The sequence below is a fragment of the Schistocerca nitens genome, chromosome 5 (assembly GCF_023898315.1).
Source record: "Schistocerca nitens isolate TAMUIC-IGC-003100 chromosome 5, iqSchNite1.1, whole genome shotgun sequence".
Classification (NCBI taxonomy): domain Eukaryota; kingdom Metazoa; phylum Arthropoda; class Insecta; order Orthoptera; family Acrididae; genus Schistocerca; species Schistocerca nitens.
The window spans coordinates 828113564-828136318 of NC_064618.1; the positions used below are offsets into that span (position 1 = coordinate 828113564).

The following is a 22755-nucleotide window of genomic DNA, read 5'->3' on the forward strand; positions in this document are numbered from 1 at the left end:
TAAACGGGCACACAATGAGATATAATTCTTCCAAAATCTTTAAAATCAAATTTAAGACACAGTACGATGTTCTGTCACCCAACAAATAGAAAACAAGAATGATTGGAAATGATCTCATCCTATTCTCAAACTGTAGATGAGGGGTGTGTGAAATCAGGTATTGTTCTCAAAACAAATCAATGCGGTAAAAATTGCAACAAGTTGCATTTTCTGCAGTGACATTTTTGACTACCGCCGGCATATTTTTTATTCCCGTAAATAAGAAACATCTGGCTAACAAGCGCTAAGTATATCTACTTCAAGGTGTATCCTAAGCTCACACATTGTAATGTAAAACACAGAAAAATACAAAATATATCAAGTAATTACAAAAAATAAAATTTGATACCACCTAACCTCAAAAATTTTCAGTCTAGGTCACTTACTGAAATCTGAGAAACCGGAAGCAGTTTCAGCAAATAGTTCCTTACAAATGTGCTGTGCGAAATTACAATTATCGAGCAAAAACCATAATCAATAAATTATGTTTATTAACTAGCAAACTAGAAACACCACTACGATCATAAATTCAACGAAAACACGCTTGCTTCGTTGCGCAATCCACAGATATTTTGATATATGTTTGATGCTCTTAGCTTAAATATCTGTCGCAAGATTTTATTGCGACTAACGCTATAATTTTGCGTGATATTTAAAAAACACACCACGGTCAAGTTTTTGATAAACATTCAAAGTTTGATAAAACAAAAATTCAGATTCAAATATTTGCCTCATGTTATTTACCAACCTGTGTTTATCAGCGATTACAGACATGCGAAACAACTGACAGATGGTTTGTCAAATTTGAGTTAGTGGAATGTTGTTGTAGCTGGGCGTGTTTGGATATTACCGGGAGAATACGAAAGGTTGGTGATCTTAAGTGCCTATAACGTTCCAGTTTATGACATATTTAGTTCCTTCTTACTTACAGACTTAAATAGCTATTAGAATTTGTCATATTTTCGTAAAAAAGCTGCTTTTACAAAAATTATTTTGTGAGAATCAGGTGTATACGTAAAATTTGTACGAATTCATGCCGCCTACAATTTTAATTTTGTAGTCTAACAACCTAGACGTGTGCAGAAGTAGGTGACGCTAAATTAAGAGATATTGCGTGCTTTTTCGCTAGATGAAATGAAATCCACGGTCCTCAAGATCTGGCATCCTATTTCTAATATATAATTTTTTGTTTAGAGATTACCGCAAATATACACAGAATCGCCACACAGGAAGTTTGCCCTCAATTGATATTTTACCTCAGGTGCCCTGAGGTATTCTAAAATATCTTTTGCATATTCTACAGTAAGTAGTAAATCATTTGCGGAGTCTTTGTCTCTATCCTGTATATTATACAGGGATGATTAACAAGAAGTCTGTTCTTTATTAACTACCTGTTTTTCTTCTATGGGTAGTGAATCTGCATCATTTATGGCAACATACTTTAATGTTTGTGTTAAGCTGACAACTTAATTTTCCACATTTTTCAAAGGTTTCTTTATTGCATTTGAGACACTTCCTGGCTTCAGTAGACACCTCAGATCAACGCCTTCCATGCTATGTGAGCGTAATTTATTGCCAATTTCTGCTAGCATAGACGTCTTTTAAGTGCCACGTAATTTAGGCCTTGCATTCACTTGCGTTCCTGCTGCAGTTAGATGATGCCTATGGAATGCTTTTATCTGTTACCCACAAATACTGATTGCGTGAAATCTTCTCGGGTGATCAGCCGAGTAAAGGCGTCGTCTTCTCGCAACGTTTCGAAGGGTTTCGTACCCATCATCTTCAAGCGAAGTGACTTCGCTTGAAGATGATGGGTACGAAACCCTTCGAAACGTTGCGAGAAGACGACGCCTTTACTCGGCTGATCACCCGAGAAGATTTCACGAATGGAATACGCCGAGAAAGTCTCAAATCACATTTAAATACTGATTGCGTCAACTACACCAATACAATTTCAAATTTAGAAAAACCTACAACTTGATCACGGAGGTCTAGGGAATGCATGTCATATTATTCCATTGCTCGCTCCGCTCTTGGTATGGCATTGCCAATTTTAATGAGATGTGTAACCAGATCCTCAGGTTTTGTCATACTGTTCATTATTATGTTGCTCATAACAGAATAAGACTCTTTACACATAATTACCTTTTTCGTTAAGTAATTCAATTACTGCTCCAATAATCCATAAAAGAAACAAAACACGGGATTAATGAGCACAAGAATCTGGGGCCAATCAGCGAGTGACAGTAAGTCCTGTTTCTATTACTAACTGTGAAGTTCAATTGTTTTGCCTCAAGCTAATTTACTGAGAAACAGTTACTCTCTCATAAATTCAGTGGGGCAGGCTCACTATTAAATGTGACGTAGCTGCTAATAGTAGGTGCCCAATCATCTGTATTCTTCCAGAGGGAAACTCACATGACAAAGCAAGTAAATTTTCTCAAGATAAATATCTGAGATTTCTCCTACAAATAAAGCTACAGCATGTAACAATTGAATGAGCCATGATTGGCATTTTAAGGCACTTGATTAAAATTACATATAGTGGGCTCAGTTTTCCATTTTTTGCCACTGAGTTCTAATGTATGTTCCTTTAAAATAAGCCAGCATTATTAGATCACCATTTATTATTAATAGAACAGTTTGACAGAGCACTGAAAGACCTAAGTCGAAACAGGGCCCCGGGAGTAGACAACATTCCATTAGAACTACTGACAGCCTTCGGAGAGCCAGTCCTGACAAAACTCTGCCATCTGGTGAGTAAGATGTATGAGACAGGCGAAATTCCCTCAGACTTCAAGAAGAATATAATAATTCCAATCCCAAAGAAAGCAGGTGTTGACAGATGTGAAAATTACCGAACTATCAGTTTAATAAGTCACAGCTGCAAAATACTAACACGAATTCTTTACAGACGAATGGTAAAACTGGTAGAAGCCGACCTCTGGGAAGATCAGTTTGGATTCCGTAGAAATGTTGGAACATGTGAGGCAATACTGACCTTACGACTTATCTTAGAAGAAAGATTAAGAAAAGGCAAACCTACGTTTCTAGCATTTGTAGACATAGAGAAAGCTTTTGACAACGTTAACTGGAATACTCTCTTTCAAATTCTGAAGGTGGCAAGGGTAAAATACAGGGAGCGAAAGGCTATTTACAATTTGTACAGAAAGCAGATGGCAGTTATAATAGTCGAGGGACATGAAAGGAAAGCAGTGGTTGCGAAGGGAGTGAAATAGGGTTGTAGCCTCTCCCCAATGCTATTCAATCTGTAGAAAAGTTTGGAGTAGGTATTAAAATCGATGGAGAAGAAATAAAAACTTTGAGGTTCGCCAATGACATTGTAATTCTGTCAGAGACAGCAAAGAACTTGGAAGAGCAGTTGAACAGAATGGACAGTGTCTTGAAAGAAGGGTATAAGATGAACATCAACAAAAGCAAAATGAGGATTGGAATGTAGTCAAATTAAGTCGGGTGATGCTGAGGGAATTAGATTAGGAAATGACACTTAAAGTAGTCAAGGAGTTTTGTTATTTTGGGAGCAAAATAACTGATGATGGTCGCAGTAGAGAGGATATAAAATGTAGACTGGCAATCGCAAGGAAAGCGTTTCTGAAGAAGTGGAATTTGTGAACATCGAGTATAGATGTAAGAGAGAGGAAGTCATTTCTGAAAGTATTTGTATGGAGTGTAGCCATGTATGGAAGTGAAACATGGACGGTAAATAGTTTGGACAAGAAGAGAATAGAAGCCTTTGAAATGTGGTGCTACAGAAGAATGCAGAAGATTAGATGGGTAGATCGCATAACTAATGAGGAGGTATTGAATAGAATTAGGGAGAAGAGGAGTTTGTGCCACAACTTGACTAGAAGAAGGGATCGGTTGGTAGGACATGTTCTGAGGCATCAAGGGATCACCAATTTAGTATTGGAGGGCAGCGTGGAGGGTAAAAATCGTAGAGGGAGACCAAGAGATGAATACACTAAGTAGATTCAGAAAGATGTAGGCTGCAGTAGGTACTGGCAGATGAAGAGGTTTGCACAGGATAGAGTAGCATGGAGAGCTGCATCAAACTAGTCTCAGGACTGAAGACCACAACAGCAACGGGCAATTCCATGTGAAATCAACAAGTGCTACAACCTGACCCTCTCAGATTTTTTTGAAACTAAGTATGCGTATATTACTCATAAATCATGACAAAATTTTTTTTACATTTGTCTGACAAAAAGTTACCAAGTAAGGGACCTTCAAAAATTGAAAAGATGGCAAATTTTTTACTCATGGAACAATGTTGTTTTCTTTACAACTTATGTTCTAATTAAGCTAGAACAATAAAATTTACTTCATTGGAAAGTTCTTTTAAAGAGCTTTTAATGATACCAAACATCATTAGTTTAATATATATACACAAATTGTTAAAAAAACAACATTGTTGAATTTACCGAATTTATAAAAACTGTATTTTTAAAATTCTCAAAAAAATGTATGTGAAAGATACACTTTACATCTACATATTCTGAAACTTTCAACTTGGGATGAGCATGTGATCACTGTCATAAGCAATTTTACGGTAAGGGTGGTACTTTAAAAATTCGTAAAAACTAATGTATTTTAGATATTAGGCCTACTTCCCACCAGCTGTATGTTGTTTTAAAATGTGCAAATTAAAAATAACTTATAATTGATAAAAGAACATATGTTTTATGCTTCTGTAATTAATAAATACAAAATGAAAACTTAAAAAAAAAAAATACAGAAAGATGAATACCTGAGATCAGACCTAAATTCAGTTTGTGAGTACTATTATTTACAAATAGGCATCCTATTAGTGCGCTTCTTCATACTTTGAACTAATCAATCTGTTACACATCAAAATTTCTGCACTGGATAACTTATATGTTAGCTTCGTAGCAGTTTGAGGGTTCACAATTGCCACTACTTCCCTACTGCTTATGGAAAGAATGTCTGGATGACTCGGAAATGTAAAAGATGGTTACGGTCCATGTGGATGTAAGAAACTAACTTTGATTTCATCCTTGTCCTGATTTTTTTCAAGTACATAGGTTAACCATCAGTGTCCATTATAATCACAAACAACATATCCTTTTATGTCTTTGAAAGGTATTTTATCACTGTCAGAAGCTGTCACCAGTTCAATTTTACTATCATCAGAGTTTGAACACACGTTTATTATTTTGTCCTTGCTAAAAGGAATAAAAGTGTGAAGTTTTTTTGTCCCTACAATTTTGCAGCATTTCTCAGATCTCTTCATAAATTTCATTTCGTCATTTTTGTGATCTTCTTTAGTAGTATACCTGAAGTTCATTCCTTCTATGTTATCCTTGGCAAACATATAAAGTTCTTTTGGTGTCATTATTTGATCACTGTATGGCTGTTGCAGACTTGCTCGAGCTGCAAGTCATTTAACAGTTCCACTATCACTAACTCCCTTCCCATGCGAGGTGGCTGAAAAATGCCATTCAGCTTCAGTTTGGAAATAGTCTTCATGATGGCACATAATGAGCTGCTGCTCCATCAGAGAAACAATATATTTTTCTTGGTTTTCTACTGAATTTAAGTCAGGAAGTCCAAGTATGATTGGAACAAATGCACAGCAACAGTGTCATGTGTTAGGCATTCTGATATGATTACAAGACTTGTGTGCTCGATTTTGTTCCCATCCTGTTACAAGCAACAATGGGATGAATCGTTGCTTGCATGTTTGTCCAGTGATAGCCTTGAACTTCGTCCTGGATGACAAAGGAGTAATTCTCAGAAAAGTCACAGATCACTAAGACCTCGCCTTCTGTAAGTTCATTTCTCAATCTCTTTTGGAAGGTTGATTGTTGACTAGCAACAAATGAATGTCGTGTAAGCGATTTTAATTTACCAAAAAAAAAAAACAATAAACAATAAAGTTGTCAGATGATTTTATGATTGTTTCTAGAGATATGTGATCAACAGAAACCCATTGCTGATAAGTTATATTATCAATATCATTAGTATTCAACAAATCTTGCAAATATGTCTTAAATGTTTCTGGGCCAGGGCAGAATTTGCATTCACCAAAATGACAAGCAGGTAATGACTGACTACATACAACTTTTGCAATGCAGTCTTTGTGAGTTTTTATTGGATTATCTTCATCCTTGGTCAGCTGAGGAATGTTAGATCCAGTCAGCATGAGTTTGAAGTTTTGATCGATAGTACACACACACAGAAACTGTGTACCACTACTTCCAGCTAAAACACAATTTTTGGGACGTAGGTCTGTAAACTTCGAAAATCCAATATGGAACTCTGGATGGTTGTCTTTAAAGTTCGCGTAAATTTCATTCAAATTACTTAAAACTAGCTGTTTTTGTACTTGCAGTTATTCTCAGTTATCTCTCACAAGCACAAAATCTTTTTCCCAGGCATTGCCATGCTTATCTCATCAGAACAATAAAAGTTTCTAACAAAATCAGCAGTTGTTTGATCAAGAGTCTTGCCAGGTTTTGGGTTTGGTGAAGACAAAATTCCCTTGGTCTTCACCCAATCTTTTACTCTTCGAGCCATGTAAGTTGTTACGTTAAATTCGTCTTGAATAACACTCCAGCATTTAGATAAAATGGTAAAAATTTCCATCTGTTTACTTTGAGATGTACATGTACGAAATTTATCTTTTAGCTGACTGATCATCTCAGATTCTGCATGATCATGTACCTCTTCTTCTTTTTCGGAAGGAAGCAATAATACCTTTGTTTGAATTGCTGAAGTTAATTTAATTAGTTTTTACTTAGGATATTTTGCTTAACACAGTCGTTTCTTCTTAATGGGCGATTCACCAACAGACTGCAAAGAACCATTCAACCTTTCTAAGGCCCCATTTGCTGCAATGTCTTGTACGTCACTATCACATAAAACCCTGTCACTTTCTTGTTTCACCACAGAATACAGTAGATCATCGTCGTCATTTTCTGTGCTAGACGTATCACAAATTTTTACTCGCGCAATTTTTTATGGCAGTTGTCACACACTTTTTTGATTTAAAGTTAAGAAAGGTTTTCTTGCTATCATCCATTGTGAAACAAGCCGTAAGTGTTTCTTGTGGTTATTGTGGCTCTTCATTAAATGGATTACAGCACAAAGCTGAAATTTTAGGCATTTTATATTTCTCAAGTGAACAAACTAATTTAAAAAAATATTTTTGAAGTTGAATGCCCCAGCTTTCTATATTCAATACTACACAATATTACTTCTCTATTCTTTCACTTCTTGTAAAAAAATATTTCATTATGTTAATAGTATGCAAACATTAACTGGTTGTAGGCATATAAACTTACAGACTCTTGTGAGGTTTGTACAAAAGTACCTTTAAGCTAGATTCAAAACACATTTCGGAGTTAATCACATAATTTTACTACAGCTGCCTAACAACAAAAGACTGTGTGGGTCACTTTCAACAATAGGTGAAAATTGCTGACAATATTAACCAGAGATAAAATACTGAATAGCTTGCAGATAGTAACACAGAATAATCTTTTTATATATAATCTTTAAAATGAGAGATAGCTTCCTTTTTTTCACATGGTTTTACAGCTATTAATAAATAGTTAGCACTAAAGTTTAATAAGCAGTTATTCGTTTCAAAAGTACAATTTGTGGACCAGTTGAGGGTGGTATCCTTCCTTAGGCAAAAGTCCAGTTAGCTTACCTGTGTCTTCCGTTGGATGCTCCACTTTGTAACTGTGCAATGAATTATCTGAAGTGAACATAACTAATAGCTGTATTTTTGTGGTGAGATTCATACATTTTTCGATTGAGCTAATGTTCTGTCTCTAAAGACCTCGGCCCAACTTAAACTTCTAATGTCACTCCTCTTAATCTGTGGGTGGTTAAAACACTGTACTTACAGTTGAGAGGAGTGAGGTTCAAATTCCAGATCAGCAGTGCAAATTTATGATTTCTGTTCTTGTACCAAAGAAAATATTGGGATGGTTTCTTTTAAATGGATACTCCTGATTTTGCTTTCCACCCTTCCCTTGGTCTAAGTGCATAAAGACTTCATTAATGGGACATTTTATCCTACTGTTCCTTCCTTCATTTTCATTTTGCGCCATCCAAGTTTTATGCACTATATCAAATCCTGTGCCTGCAACACACAGAATTGCCCTCATGTTTCAAAACATTTTAGTATCCAGGAGTGTCTGGTGTGGAAAGATTTGCACTTTCTTTTTTAGCTCTAGTGAAATTAAAAGAAAAGTTTTATCACTTTAATTGATAAAATTTGTCTGTGTGTGGTATATCCTTAAGGTAGCACAAGCACACAAGATTGGCATGCTCCTCTTAATTTTGAGTTGTATAATGATTTAATTTAAAACTGAATAATCCTACCACAGTAAAATTATCTTTACCCATATATTTCTAGGCTTAATTGAAAACTGTAAATATTGCTTGTTTGTGCTTATCTGGTCAGATATGTTAAGACCTAAAATCATTTACTTTGGTCCAAAAAGGGGTCCAATATTCAGGAACACAATTTTCAATAAATTGACAGCAACCATTAAAAGCTTGGTTTCAGATAAAGTACAGTTTAAACAGTGTTTTGAAAGACTTTTTAATAGTCAACTCTTTCTATTCTATAGATGAATATCTTAACAGGAACTGTTAGACCAGCTTAACTAAAAATGTGTGTTAGATTTCAGTTTTGACAGCACTTGGTCACAACAGTCAAGATTAGGTATTATATGTATGATACATTTATTAAAAGTACATAACAATGTTTCATTCTGGTAGTGTATTAAATCAGTAAATATTAGCAGTTCCAGTTTACTGTAATTTATTCACATATTTTGACAGCCTCCTGATGTGTTCCACACACATGAGAATGGTCTCATGTTGGGGCTATGGAACGTAAACTGAATCCAATCTAATCCAAAAAATGTTAAACAGTGTTTCGTACAGGATGCAGAGTGGGGTGGATGAGTCATAAAGTGGGGGCAAGAGAGAGTGGTATATGGAATATGGAGAGAGCTCACCCTAAGGCCGGAGGTAACAGTTGAATGCCAGTCTAAGAGTTTGATCAGAAATAATAAAGGAATATTTAGGGAATGAGAAAGGTGGCAGTTCCTTTATGCAGTTCCTTTGTGTGGCTGGTGGCTGCTCTTGGTGAGTAAGGCCAGAGGCAGATGGCAGCAGCCATCTGCTTAAAGTCGGAAGTCTGATGTACGAGAGAGTAGAAGCAGAGGACACAAGGCCATCCACTATGTATGACTACTAGCACTTGAGTCTGTTCTGTCTGAAGTCTCTAACACAAGAGCGGTGCAAATGCATTCTGCCTGCCAGGACCTTCCAGTGACAACACACGTGACTTGCTTGGCATGTACCCTATTGGTGAACATAGTGTGGGTATGTCAGTTTATGTAGCCGGGGGCTGAAGTTCCTTGCCAGTGGCATTTAGTGGAATGAACTACTTCTTTCCTGAAGGACAGGCTGGTTTGGCATATAGGCACTGGTGCCATTATATTTGGAGAGTACATCAAGAACGCAATGAAAAATGTAGTTTGAGACAGAATTTGGCATAAAACTCTGAATATTCCCAGACGTTGGCCACCCTGTATGCTCCTAAGTTTATTTTTCTGCTTGATCCACCCTTCAGTAAAAAGTGTTCTTGAAAGTAATATTTTATTCTGCTAAAATTATTGTTGTATTTGTCACCATATTTCTTACATCTGTTGCAGCTATTTATTTTCATACATTCTTAAAGTGTGGTACATGCTTCCTGTCATAGCTACATAATTAAGGATTCACACGAGTCAGCAATAGGTATCATAAGTTATGGATCCACAGGGTGACCCAGGAGTAGTGATAAATATTCAGGGATTTGACAGGAAAAGTCATTTGATGCAAAAAAATCTAGTAAACATGGACTTTATAATGCTTACCCTAGAAGCTTTGAGCATTTCTTTGTCTTTGTTACTGTGAAATACATATCTTCTACTGAGCGAGTTCTTGTTGCTCTTAAGGTATGTGTTTTAGAGCTCTTATTTGCTGGACTGTTTTGTGTGGAGTGATCTTTTGTGTCTTATCCCTGAATACTGATCATTTACTCTGGGATATCCTGTATTCAGCTTTTTAGTTCTGTTGTGTGTTGGGATAGTGAACTTAAGGAGGTGGCTCTATAATATTTTGATTAGTAGGCCTACATGCCAGACTCTTTGGAGAGTACCATTCATAAGAAATTTAGTGGTTGTAAAGTTCTACAACTCTTTTTGTCTGATGATGTGGGCTAGAACCTTCTGTCTTCAGAGATCGTCGTATACAAAATATTCATTGTTATAATAATTGCCTCTTGATTATAAACAGCAGTATTGTCTACACTAGCCAGCAATCATATTATTGCAGACAAAATTATTCCTCATTTCAAAACTACTGAATCAGGACACAGTAATGTGCATAACCTAATTTATCTAGGAGTTTGACGAGACAGAGAAAACTGGAAACATGGCTTGCTGGATTGATGAGCTGATGTTAGCTGGTAACATGCAGTGATAATTGCATGTTGTGTGAAATATGTAGCCTGCGTGCAGAGTGATCATTAGTGTCAATAAGAAGGTGGAGGTCATATAACTGAGCATTTCTCTGTTCAAAGTACTGTAGTCCCGCAACCAATAGTAGAACTGATGTCTATAGATTTGTAAACCACTCAAAATTATGGTCCACTTTCTCTGAATCATGCATATCCAGGAAATCCATGATCATGTGTTTTCTTTTCGTAACAGTGCATTGGAGTTTGTGGGGACAGTGTGTTGTAGGGTCCAGATCACAGGGAGAAATCGAAAAACCAGTATTGTATTCATGTATTAACATCGATACACACAGATGAAAAGGTATAAAGAAATTTTATCTGTTACCCCAAAAGATCTTTTCCAGTTGTCGGCTGTCCAAATGATGTACTTAGTGCAGCATGTCATTCATTTTAGGTGATTCATTCCTACACAAAATATGATAGGTGACAGAGGACATCTGCTGGAGTACTTTTTCTGTCCACCACAGATATACTGATTGTTCAGTATGTCCACTTCATCGCATTTACTACAGCAGTTATCCAGAGCCTCACAGGAGTGTCAGCCATTTGCAGGACTGAGACAGAAATGCTCTGGCTTGCACCTCCCCCGCCCCGCCCCCTCCTCCTTTTCCCCAAATCCAATTTTTGATGAGTTCATAATAAAAGTTGTTGGAAAACTGTACCTTGAATATTACAAAGGTGCAAGATTCTGACACAAGAGCCTCCTTCATGTTGGAGATGTGGAGGAAAGACGTAATGTTGTGAAGGATACTGCTTCGCATTCAGTATAAACTACTCAGTACTGCTTTTATGTAGACCTCTTTTCATATATCTAAAGGTATTCTCCATTTCCATATTTGAACAGGATAATAGAAAGATAATTGTTTATGGCTTTGTCCAAATGGTAATTAAGCCGATAGTGCTTTATGGTCCTTAGTTGAGTATTGTTTCAACAACAGGAGCAAATTTGTACATTCTATAATGTAAGAATGATTATAAATTTCTATGAGTACAGTTTTTACAAATTTCTGTCTTTGTTTGATCATCTGACAATTTGGATTTTTCATCATATTGTCAAACCTGTGGCTTGTGGTGTGACGGAATCCCAAGATACGAGTAAAATAATGGGTTCGCACGTTACAGAGTAGAAAAAATTAATTTAATTTTTCTAATTTTGACACTATTTAATGAACAGCTCAGTTGTGAAGTTGTTTGCTAATCCTTGTAGGAAAATAAAATGTTTCTGGGAGCATGAACATGTTGCATAGTAAAATAAAAAGTTTCTCCTTCTTAACACTTTCCACACTGCAAAAGATTTCTTGTAGGTCTATACACATTACATACCAGTAAATATGTGAAACTACTTTATAAATTAACCAGTCTGCATCGTAACATTTTACTGGCACATTTAACAAATGGGCACTTAGAATGTAATTAACCCCAGGTATCATTTTGTCAGCCTCCAGAATTTTTACAGTATTGAAGATTACAACTCTATTCTTGCATTAAGATAATCGTGTCAGGGTCGAATAAATATTCACAATTTTTTTTTCCCTTGACACATAGCTGTAAATAACAGTATCAAATCCGAGAAGACACAGGTTACTATCACTACTATCATGTCATTCCTCTGTAATTCTTAGTGGTGCCGTCATATGGTGACAGACAAGAGGTTTCACAGGTCTGTGCTGAGAACTTGCCATCATAGTTAAGGAACAATTTGCTGCTAACTTAATTTTATTCATGAAGAACTCAAAATTGGTTTTATGGATAAAAATGTGAAATTAGTAGAATTTCTGACTGGAGGCATACAGCAGTAGTGTATTGACAAAACCTTTAGCTCAACATTTTCTGTTTCTAAAGAAACTTAAACTTTTGTTAGTGAACTAAAGAGCTTTATGCATTGACTTATGCTCTGGAGGCTGCTAAAACTGTAGCCATTCATAACATCAGAAGCAAGTGTTATAATGTATGCTGCTACACAATTGAAGACCTTGATTCAAGAAGGGGATAGCACCACTTTTTTAATGCTGTATAAGGGAAAAAGCTTCTTTCAGTAAAGGGAGATAATTCATATTTTTCAAACAACTGCTGTGCACAAAATAAAAACTGTGCTTTCATATAGTTTCTGCTTGTTTAAGGCTGGGGAGATTTGAAAATGTATACGATTTCCAGGACCAGGCCATTGCTTGTGCCTTGCAACTGATGTTTTGATTGCATTGATAAGAACATTAGAAAAACAAGGTGAATTAATGTACCAGAAGATTATAAAAAAACTTAAGAGAACATCATCAATGAACTTCAGAGTTATTAATGTTGAAGGGTCATGTTTGAAACTGTCAGCTATCTACAGCTGATGTTTCTTGAGGATGTTAAGAGTAAAATGAATGCAAAATTCAGTGTATCTAGATATCATATTTTTCTTTATTCAAGCACATCAGATGCCTTGTTGTGTTGTGATCACCAGAGTGCAATGTACTAGGAAGAGTTTGATTTTATAAAAGCTGGGCAAAAAGTAATACTAACTGCTGAGCCTGCATATAACAGTAGGCTTCCCGTTAAGAATGCCAAACTCAAGGACACAGTGAAACTTGCTCGGCAAAATGTTTGTAAGAGTGGCATGTGCTGCTATGGATCTCTGATATTGGGATTGGGTCTGTGTTCCAAAAGTGATGATTCTTCCTCTTAGAGTGACTAACTTGAAAGTCAGAGCCTACAAAGTAAACTTTGACTCTTAATCAACTCATATAAACGATACATGAAATACCATTCCAGATCTTTTAAATTAGTTTTTTGTTCCTCCTGAAAAAATTTTAAAATGAGTTATCCCGTTCTTGCACTGCTGGCTTCAATTGTTTTCAGACCTGGTTCAAAAATTCATCATGGTCACCTATTAACTCGATTTATTCAAAGTATGAAAAGTTCAGCTTGGAATATCAATAATATTGTGAAAAACATAGATTGCTACTCACCATAAAGATGATGCAGACAGGCACAGCAAAGACTGTTGCACATTGGTTTTTCAGTCAGAGTCTTCTTCAGAAAAGAAAAGGAAACAAGCACATTCACACAAGCAAGCACAACTCATACATTAATGACCACCATCTCTGGCTGCTCCAGCAACTGTTACATTGAACAAAAGCAGCAATCATGAGTGTGATGGAGATAGAAGGGTAGAGATGGGGAGAGGAGTCAACCCTGCCTGGCAGAGCATGCAGGGACTAGATGGTAGGAGGACAAGGCTGCCAGGTGCAGCTTCGGAGGCGGAGGGGGTGGGCAGGTGATAGGAGGGAAATGGAGTGGAAAAGGGGGAAAGACTGGTGGGCACACTGGCAGCGAGTGGCAAAAATGAAGGTGAGGGTGAGGGGGACATGAATTGGAAGTAGGTGACAAGACAGAAGGGGTGGAAACTGTTGGATGGAGGATGTGGGGACAGTTGGTTACTGTAGGTTGAGGCCAGGATAATTTCAGGAGCAGAGGCTATATTGTAAGGATAACGCCCATTTGCGCAGTTCAGAAAAGCTGGTGGCTTAGGGTAGGATCCAGATGGACTGGGTTGTGAAGCAGCCATTGAAATCAAGCATGTTATGTTCAGCTGCATGTTGTGCCACAGTGTGTTCCACTTTGCTCTGGGCCACAGATTGGTGCGGCCATTCATTCAGGCAGTCAGTCAGTTGGTAGTCATACCAACATAAAAATCTGTGCAATTGTTGCAGCAGAGCTGGTGTGTGACATGGCTGCTTCCCCAATTGGCTTGGCCTCTGACAGGGTAGGACAGTGCTGTAACAGGACTGGAGTAGAAAGTGCTGGGTGGGTGAATTGGGCAGGTCTTACACCTGGTTCTTCCACAGGGATATAACTCCTTTGGCAAAGGGTTGGAATTGGGAGTACATAGGGAAGGGTTAGAATATTGTGGAAGTTGTGTGGGTGATGGAACCCCACTGATGAAGGGAGGGAAGGATCTTGGCTAGTATGTCCCTTGTTTCAGGGTATGATGATAGATAATCAAAGTGCTGATTAAGGATGTGGTTCAGATGTCCCAGTAATGGGTGGTGCCGGGTGATGAAGGGGGCGCTTCTTTGTAGCTTGTTCTTGGAGGGGGTGGGAGGATTGGGGGTGTATGGAGTTAGGGCATGGGAAATCAGGTTGCAGACTAGGTCTAGGGGTTAGTGCTTGAGTGTGGAGGCCTTTGTGAGACTTTCAACTTTGCAGATAAGCCATCTCTGGGTAGCTAGGCTGTGTGGGGGCAGTCTTTTGATGTGGAAGGGTTGACACCTGTCAAAATGCTGGCACTGTTGACGTTAGATTTAATGTGGACACAGGTGTGGATGGAGCCATCAGAGAGGAGGAAGTAGGTGTCCAGGATAATGGCACACACTGGGTTGAGGTGATAAAGGTGAAGAGCATGGCAGAGAAGGTGTTGAGGTTCTGAAGGAATGTTGATAAGGTGTCTTGGCTGTGAGTCTAGATAATGAGGATATCATCAGTAATCCTGAACCAGACCAGCAGTTTGGGAGACTAGGAAGGTTTCCTCTAGATGGCCCACAAACAGATTGGCATGGGAGGGTGCCATGTGTGTGCCTATGGCTGTGCTGCAAAGGGATACATTACATTCAAAGAAATAACTGTTAAAAAAGTTAGTAAGGTGTATAAGGAATGAGGTAGTTTTTTGGATTCTGGAGGATCTTGGGAGAGGTAGTGTTAAATAGTGGGAAGACTGTGGGTGTGGGGGATGTTTTTATAGAGGGAGTGCTGTCTACAGTGACAGGTAGGGATCCAAGAGGTAAATTGGTGGGGATGGTGAAGGAAGGAAGTGGTTGGTATCTTTGATGTGGGAGGCTAGGTTTTGGAAATTGATTTGATAACTGAAATTCTTTCAGTGGGATTTCCAGGTTTGTTGGGTTTGTGGATTTTGGGGAGCATGTGAAAGGTGAGTGTACTAGTGTCATAGGGGTGAGGTGAGAAAAGGTTACAGGGGAGAGGTTCTGGGAAAGGCCTAAGGCTTTAAGCAGGGATTGGAGGTTATGTTGTGCTTCAGGGATGGGGTCACACTGGCAGTGTGTTAAGTGGAGGAGTCAGACAATGGGCAGAATCCTTCCATGGTAGTCTCTGCAGTTTATAATGTGGTGGAACCTTTGTCAGCAGATAGGATGATTAGGTCAGGATCTGTGTATAGCTTTCCTTTATTCTGCTGGATATTTGTGTTCTTAGAAGAGACATTGTGAAGGATGGTGAGGCCAAGTTGGAGGTAAGGAATTACTAGACGTTCACTAGGGGTGGTTAGATGAGGGGGATGGGGATGGGGGTGGGGTTGGATCACACAAAGTGTGAACTAGGAGAGGCAGGGTTCATATTGGATCTCGGTTGACTTTTGTTGGACAACTGTTGACAAAGAAATGTTTCCTTTGCAGGGGGCAGGTCATTAACAAGTCTGCCATAGTAAAATTTGGGCGTATGACTGAAAGTGAGACCTTTCAGTTGGACTGAAACTTCTGTGGAGGCTGAAGATTATGGTGAAAAAGTTAACAGCAGAGTTCTGGGATTTTTTTGGCTCTGAATTTAGTTGAGTGGGAATGTGACAAGTTGAAAAGGTCAGATAGGCAGGTTCTGGGTGCTATGAGGGGTTGACAAGCAAGAACACTGTGGGTAGAATAGGGGTTGGATAGTGATGCCCAAGGTGGCAGTAGGTTGGATAACGTGTGGTGGCAATTCGAATGCTCTTCCAGGTACTGGAGAGTAATAGACTCGTGTGGTTTATGTAATATGGATTGCACAGAAGCAGTATCTTGTGAAGGGAGCTGGCGTGGTTCTGGGATGCCTGTGTATAGGGATGTTTTCTTCAGTTCCAGGTTTTTGAGGGACAGGGACTAGCAGAATCTGAAAAGGATGGTTAGGCCGTTGGGAGGTGGATCTGGGTGTTGGAATAAAACCGAGGTATTCCTGCCTGTCATACAAAGCAACTAAAAGGAGTTTCACATGTTTTGACCTTTATGTGATGGTCCCCTGTAGGGTTTGACCTCCACTCTTCAAAATTTTCCCGAAGAGCGAGCCAATTGGGGAAGGTCGCCTTACAAGGTGCATTGTGTCCATCGTGCATAGAGATCATTAGCCCACTTTCTCGTTGTCGCATTGCAGTCCTGCCTATTCTCCATCTCTTGGGCGAGGACACCTTCCTGGGTGCGTTTTCCACCTTGCACTATGCAGTGTCGATTTCTGCGTCGACGATGACCATGGACTTATTTGTGCCTGATATCCAGCACAGTAGCCAGTCCGTTGTGGGGCCACCATTTACCCTGTTGGTTGTAGCCCCCTGACCACACAGGGATCGCTCTGCTGATGCCTGCGCCGTTAACTCCCCACGTATGCCAAGGGGTAGATGCCCATCCGCCTGGGGCATTGGGGCTGCCGGCAATGGCCATCCTGCCATGTGGCCTTTGCTGCAGCTGTGTGGTGCCTGTGGGGAGAGGTCCTGGTCGGAGTGGGTGGCATCAGGGTGGATGACACGCGATGAAGCGTTGTCCATCATCTCTTGCTGGTAGTGAAACGCCAGCAGTCTCTAAGCAATCACGAGCTCAATTCAATGCACAGAAGTACGACCCCAAATCGTACGTCTCCCTGGCCACACCATGGGAGGAACATCAGGCTAAGGATGGCAGCGGATCTTATTCGCCCCGGTACCTTGTATGTTCGAGAGTTGATGGGGAATCTTTCATGACGATGAGGCCTCAGTTTTTTGTTGAGCATTTAGTTGACAAGTTCGGGGAGGTGGAGGGCTTGTACAAAGTGAGATCTGGGTCAGTCTCGATCAAAACAGCATCCTCTGCCCAGTCATGGGAGTTACTTGCTTGTGACAAGCTGGGGGATGTTTCTGTAACCATCACACCCCATAAGAGCTTAAATATGTTCCAGGGTATCATATTTCACAGAGACCTTCTTTTGCAGTCCGATGATGAGCTGCATGCCAGTTTAGAGTGGCGAGGTGTACATTTCGTCCGGTGTGTCCACCGGGGTCCGAAGGATAATCAGGTTGCCTTCATCCTGGCCTTTGAGGGTGATACATTGCCCAAGAAGGTCAAGGTGATGTTCTACTGGTGTGATGTAAAGCCCTATATCCCTCCCTTATGGGGAGCTTTGAGTGCTGGAAGTTCTTCCATATGTCTTCTCGCTGTACTTCCAGCGTCACATGCCGATGTTGTGGGTGCCCATCACATTCCAATACTCCATGTGCCCCGCCTCCCACCTGTGTCAACTGCGGAGAGCACCATTCACCTTGCTCACCCGACTGCAGGATTCTCCAGAAAGAAGGGAAAATCATGGAGTACAAGACCCTGGACAGACTTACCTACACTGAGGCTAAGAGAAAATTTGAACACCTGCATCCTGTGCATATGACATTGTCTTACACCGCCGCTACAACAGTTCTGGCACCATCAGCTCTGCCAACCCAGGTCACCTCGGAAGACTACACCTGCCCCTTGATGGTGGGGGCATTTCCCTCCCTGTTGCTCCTGCACCACATACTTTGGGAGCAACTACCCCCCCCCCCCCCAACCATCGGGGACGTCTGTCCCCACTTCTAAGCTGGAGAAGCACAAGTCTTCTTCGGCTTCTCTCACTAGGAAGGGGTCCCGTGGGTCACTCCCTTCCCAGGTTTCTTCTAGTGGGAAAGAGCCCAAAAGTAGCTGGTTGTACAGCTTCACGCTCGTCCTCAGTCACGGAGACTGAACCAGTGAAGTCCTCCCAGCCAGGGAAACCCAAGGAGCAGCGAGAGGAATCCAAAAAGAAAACCCTACGACCAAGGAAATTGCGGTGGCACCCACTCCACCACTACCCACAAGCTCTGCGTCTGAGGATGCGGTGGAGATTCTGGCGTCTGCTGAGGATCTAGATCTCACCGGTCCCTCAGACATGATGGATGTCGCTCCTGTCGGTACTCAATCGGTGGCAGCAGGTGACCCAGCGGCGTAATCTGCCTCCTCGGTCCTTCACACCTTTCTCGGCCATGGACAATGTCATCCTCCAGTGGAACTGCAGCGGTTTTCTCCACCATTTTGCTGAGCTCCGACATCTTCTCAGCCTTCACCCTTTCCTCTACATTGCATGCGAACCTCTGCCCTCCGTGGCTATCGGGGTTATTATAAGAACCGGGCAGCATCTGAGAGGTATCTGGTGGCGTCTGCATCTACGTCCTTCACTCTCTTTTCAGCGAGTCTGTCCCTCTACAAACTTATTTAGAGGCTGTCGCTGTTACTGCCTGCAGTCTCTATCGTCCACCGGATGGTGATTTCCCGCAGCATGTTCTGGCTGCGCTGATAGCCCAATTACCACCACCTTTTCTGTTACTGGGCGACTTCAACGCCCATAACCCTCTGTGGGGTGGGATCAGTGGCAACAGGCCGAGGCAGCATCGTCGAGCAAGTATTGGTACAGCTCGACCTTTCTCTTTTAAATACTGGTGCCTTCACACATTTCAGTGTTGCGCATGGCATGTAGTCAGCCATCGACCTTTCGATCTGCAGCCCTAGCCAGTTACCATCTGTCCAATGGAGTGTGCATGACAACTTGTGCGTTAGTGACACTTTCCGATCTTTCTGTCACTGCCACAGTGTCAATCTTCTGGGCGTCCCTGCAGGTGGACTATGAATAAGGCTGACTGGTACTTGTTCACTTCCATTGCCATTATTGAGCCTCTTTACAATGACGCCATTGATGCGGTGGTTCACTCGGTCACCACCGGCATCGTTATTGCTGCAGAATCTGCCATTCCCTGTTCTTCTCAGTCTTTTCGGCGGAGGACTGTGCCTTGGTGGTCGCCCAAGATCGCTGAGGCGGTTACAGATCGCAGGTGGGCACTCCAGGGTCACAAGCGGCATCCCTCATTAGCACACCTCATTGCCTTTAAACGGCTCCGTGCGTGAGCCCGCCATCTCATTCGCCAACGCAAGCAGGAGTGCTGGGAAAGGTATGTCTCCACCATTGGCCTCCGTACCTCTCCATAGCAGGTTTGGGCCAAGATTAGGCAACTCTATGGCTATCAGAGCCCCGTCAGCGTACATGGGCTTTCACTGAATGGAGCAGTCTATACTGACTCCGACACAATTGCAAACCGCGTAGCGGAGCATTTTGCTCAGAGTTATGCTTCTGCGAATCACCCACTGGCCTTCTCCCTGAAAGAGCGGTTGGAACGTCGGAACCTTTACATTCGCACGCGCCACCCTGAATCGTACAATGCTCCGTTCAGTGAGTGGGAATTCCAAAGTGCCCTAGCCGCTTGCCCTGGTACGGCTCCCGGGCCAGATCGCAAACATATTTACCAGTGTAACTACAATTAAATATTAAGATTGCTGCTACAGTCTGGCACCGATCGATGTACAGGTAATGTCTCCTCTTGACGGCTGTGCCTCTGGAACGAATCACACCATCTATAGTGCACATAATTTTCCACGTAAAAATCTCTCGCGGTCATGGATGTACTGAATTTATACGTACCTCACAATAAGACACACAGTCATCCTCTCTAGTCTTGCCACAACATAAACCACAGTAACTATACAATGCAATACAGGGTGATTCAAAAAGAATACCACAACTTTAGGAATTTAAAACTCTGCAACGACAAAAGGCAGAGCTAAGCACTATCTGTCGGCGAATTAAGGGAGCTATAAAGTTTCATTTAGTTGTACGTTTGTTCGCTTGAGGCGCTGTTGACTAGTCGTCAGCGTCAGTTGATGCTAAGATGGCGACCGCTCAACAGAAAGCTTTTTGTGTTATTGAGTACGGCAGAAGTGAATCGACGACAGTTGTTCAGCGTGCATTTCGAACGAAGTATGGTGTTAAACCTCCTGATAGGTGGTGTATTAAACGTTGGTATAAACAGTTTACAGAGAATGGGTGTTTGTGCAAAGGGAAAAGTTCTGGACGGCCGAGAACGAGTGATGAAAATGTAGCACGCATCCAGCAAGCATTTGTTCGCAGCCCAGGAAAATCGACTCGCAGAGCTAGCAGAGAGCTGCAAATTCCACAATCAACTGTATGGAGAGTCCTACGAAAAAGGTTAGTTATGAAACCTGAACGTCAACTACCCGAGGCGATGGATCGGCCGCCAGGCAGCCCGTGACAGAGCACTTCATCACTGGCCTCCAAGAAGCCCTGATCTTACCCCCTGCGATTTTTTCTTATGGGGGTATGTTAAGGATATGGTGTTTCGGCCACCTCTCCCAGCCACCATTGATGATTTGAAACGAGAAATAACAGCAGCTATCCAAACTGTTACGCCTGATATGCTACAGAGAGTGTGGAACGAGTCGGAGTATCGGGTTGATATTGCTCGAGTGTCTGGAGGGGGCCATATTGAACATCTCTGAACTTGTTTTTGAGTGAAAAAAAAAACCTTTTTAAATACTCTTTGTAATGATGTATAACAGAAGGTTATATTATGTTTCTTTCATTAAATACACATTTTTAAAGTTGTGGTATTCTTTTTGAATCACCCTGTATACACACATTTTACACAACATAAGCCACAATAACTTTACAATGCAATATATACACATTCTACAGAAACAGTGCTGTTATCTTTTATATCTGTACAGCACCCGAAAAAATTATGGTATACTTACACACTCGCATTCGGGAGGACGACGGTTCAATCCCGTCTCGGGCCATCCTGATTTAGGTTTTCCGTGATTTCCCTAAATCGCTCCAGGCAAATGCTGGGATGGTTCCTTTGAAAGGGCACGGCCGACTTCCTTCCCTAATCCGATGAGACCGATGACCTCGCTGTTTGGTCTCTTCCCCAAAACAACCCAACCCTATACCTACACTCACACCGGCTATATGTCACGATGCTCCTCACTCGTAGGGAAGCACCGTCCGCCTTTTCTTTATTTCTTTCTTTCTTTGTTTCTTTCTTTCTTTCTACAGACGAGACTTTCAGCGGCAATAAACTATTTTGCATTGATCGCCATATTGCAGCGACAACTAAGACTTTCAGCGGCAATGAACTATTTTACATTGATCGCCATATTGCAGCGACAACTAAATCTCACAAAGTGCCATACGTATCGTCAAATACGGAAAGACTCGTACTCATTTACACTGCTCTCCCACTGATGACAAGAGTTTGAATACAAGAACACAAGTATTTTCGCATCGTTTACTATAATATTATATCATTTTCGCGGTACTTCTCGATATCAAGCGCACAGCAGTAGCCTCCCGATCGCTCACGCAACATAATTCCGAAGATATACACTGGAAATTATTTCCCTACAAACCCGAACCTTTAGTTAGGTGGAGCGTGCTCTAGACCACTGAGTAGCTAGAAACAAACAAATGAAAAATATTTCCACCCGCGAATACCGATCTCGCTGATGTAACAGATTCAAAATGATCCCTATTATTTACAAGCCAATTAAGGTGTTTCTCATGTCTAGAGAACAAGGATACGTCTCTTTCACCTGCTAGATGCACATCCCACAATCGATCTTCTCTCAACTAAATAAAGGTGCGAAATGTGCAGAAGCAGTCAACCAAACAATTTACATGGGAGGGAATAACAGTCCAACGCAAACGCACCTCCATATTCATTCTCAAATTTCCACTTGATCAAGAAAGCTATCCAACACATACTAAGTATTAGTTCGCTATTGGGTCGTCTAGAGTATGGCAAAGTTAACTCAGATACATTCCTACACTCCAACAGGCCTCTGCATTCGGACGGATGCTGCTGTTAACAGGAAACTTTAATCATTCCCACCACAGACCATGCATACATGGAATCATTCTAGAAAACCGGTCACATATATGTTTTATCATTATACTTACAATTAAATGGTATGATCGCGGTCTCAATTGAACGGCATTCGACATTGAGCGAAGTATTGGAAATACACCCTGCTGAAGGCTGTTGCTCTGGAAATGGAAATATGTGTACCTTCCTTACGACTGGACATACATTTCCTTTACACAAACGCATACTTTATAAACCTGATACTCAAATGCGAACATATCACGTATCCCCTACTACTAACTATAATACTTCGTCAATAGCTGATTGCCTACGATACGAAATAATACTGACCGAAAATCAGCGATGGGTGTGCAAGTCTCTTAGATTTCTTCCTACCACTGTGTCTTATATATAAACCCGATCGCAACAACTACTG

General features: G+C 40.8%; 1 protein-coding gene across 1 annotated transcript in view; it reads left to right on the plus strand.

The window, feature by feature from the left end:
* Positions 1 to 836: 836 nt before the first annotated feature.
* The window catches only part of LOC126259335 (ras-specific guanine nucleotide-releasing factor RalGPS2), a 405447-nt gene continuing 383528 nt past the window's right edge, over positions 837 to 22755 (plus strand). Inside the window, exon 1 of the mRNA XM_049956041.1 lies at positions 837 to 905. The gene's annotated coding sequence lies outside the window, so the exon portion shown is untranslated. The remainder of the gene's footprint in view (positions 906 to 22755) is intronic.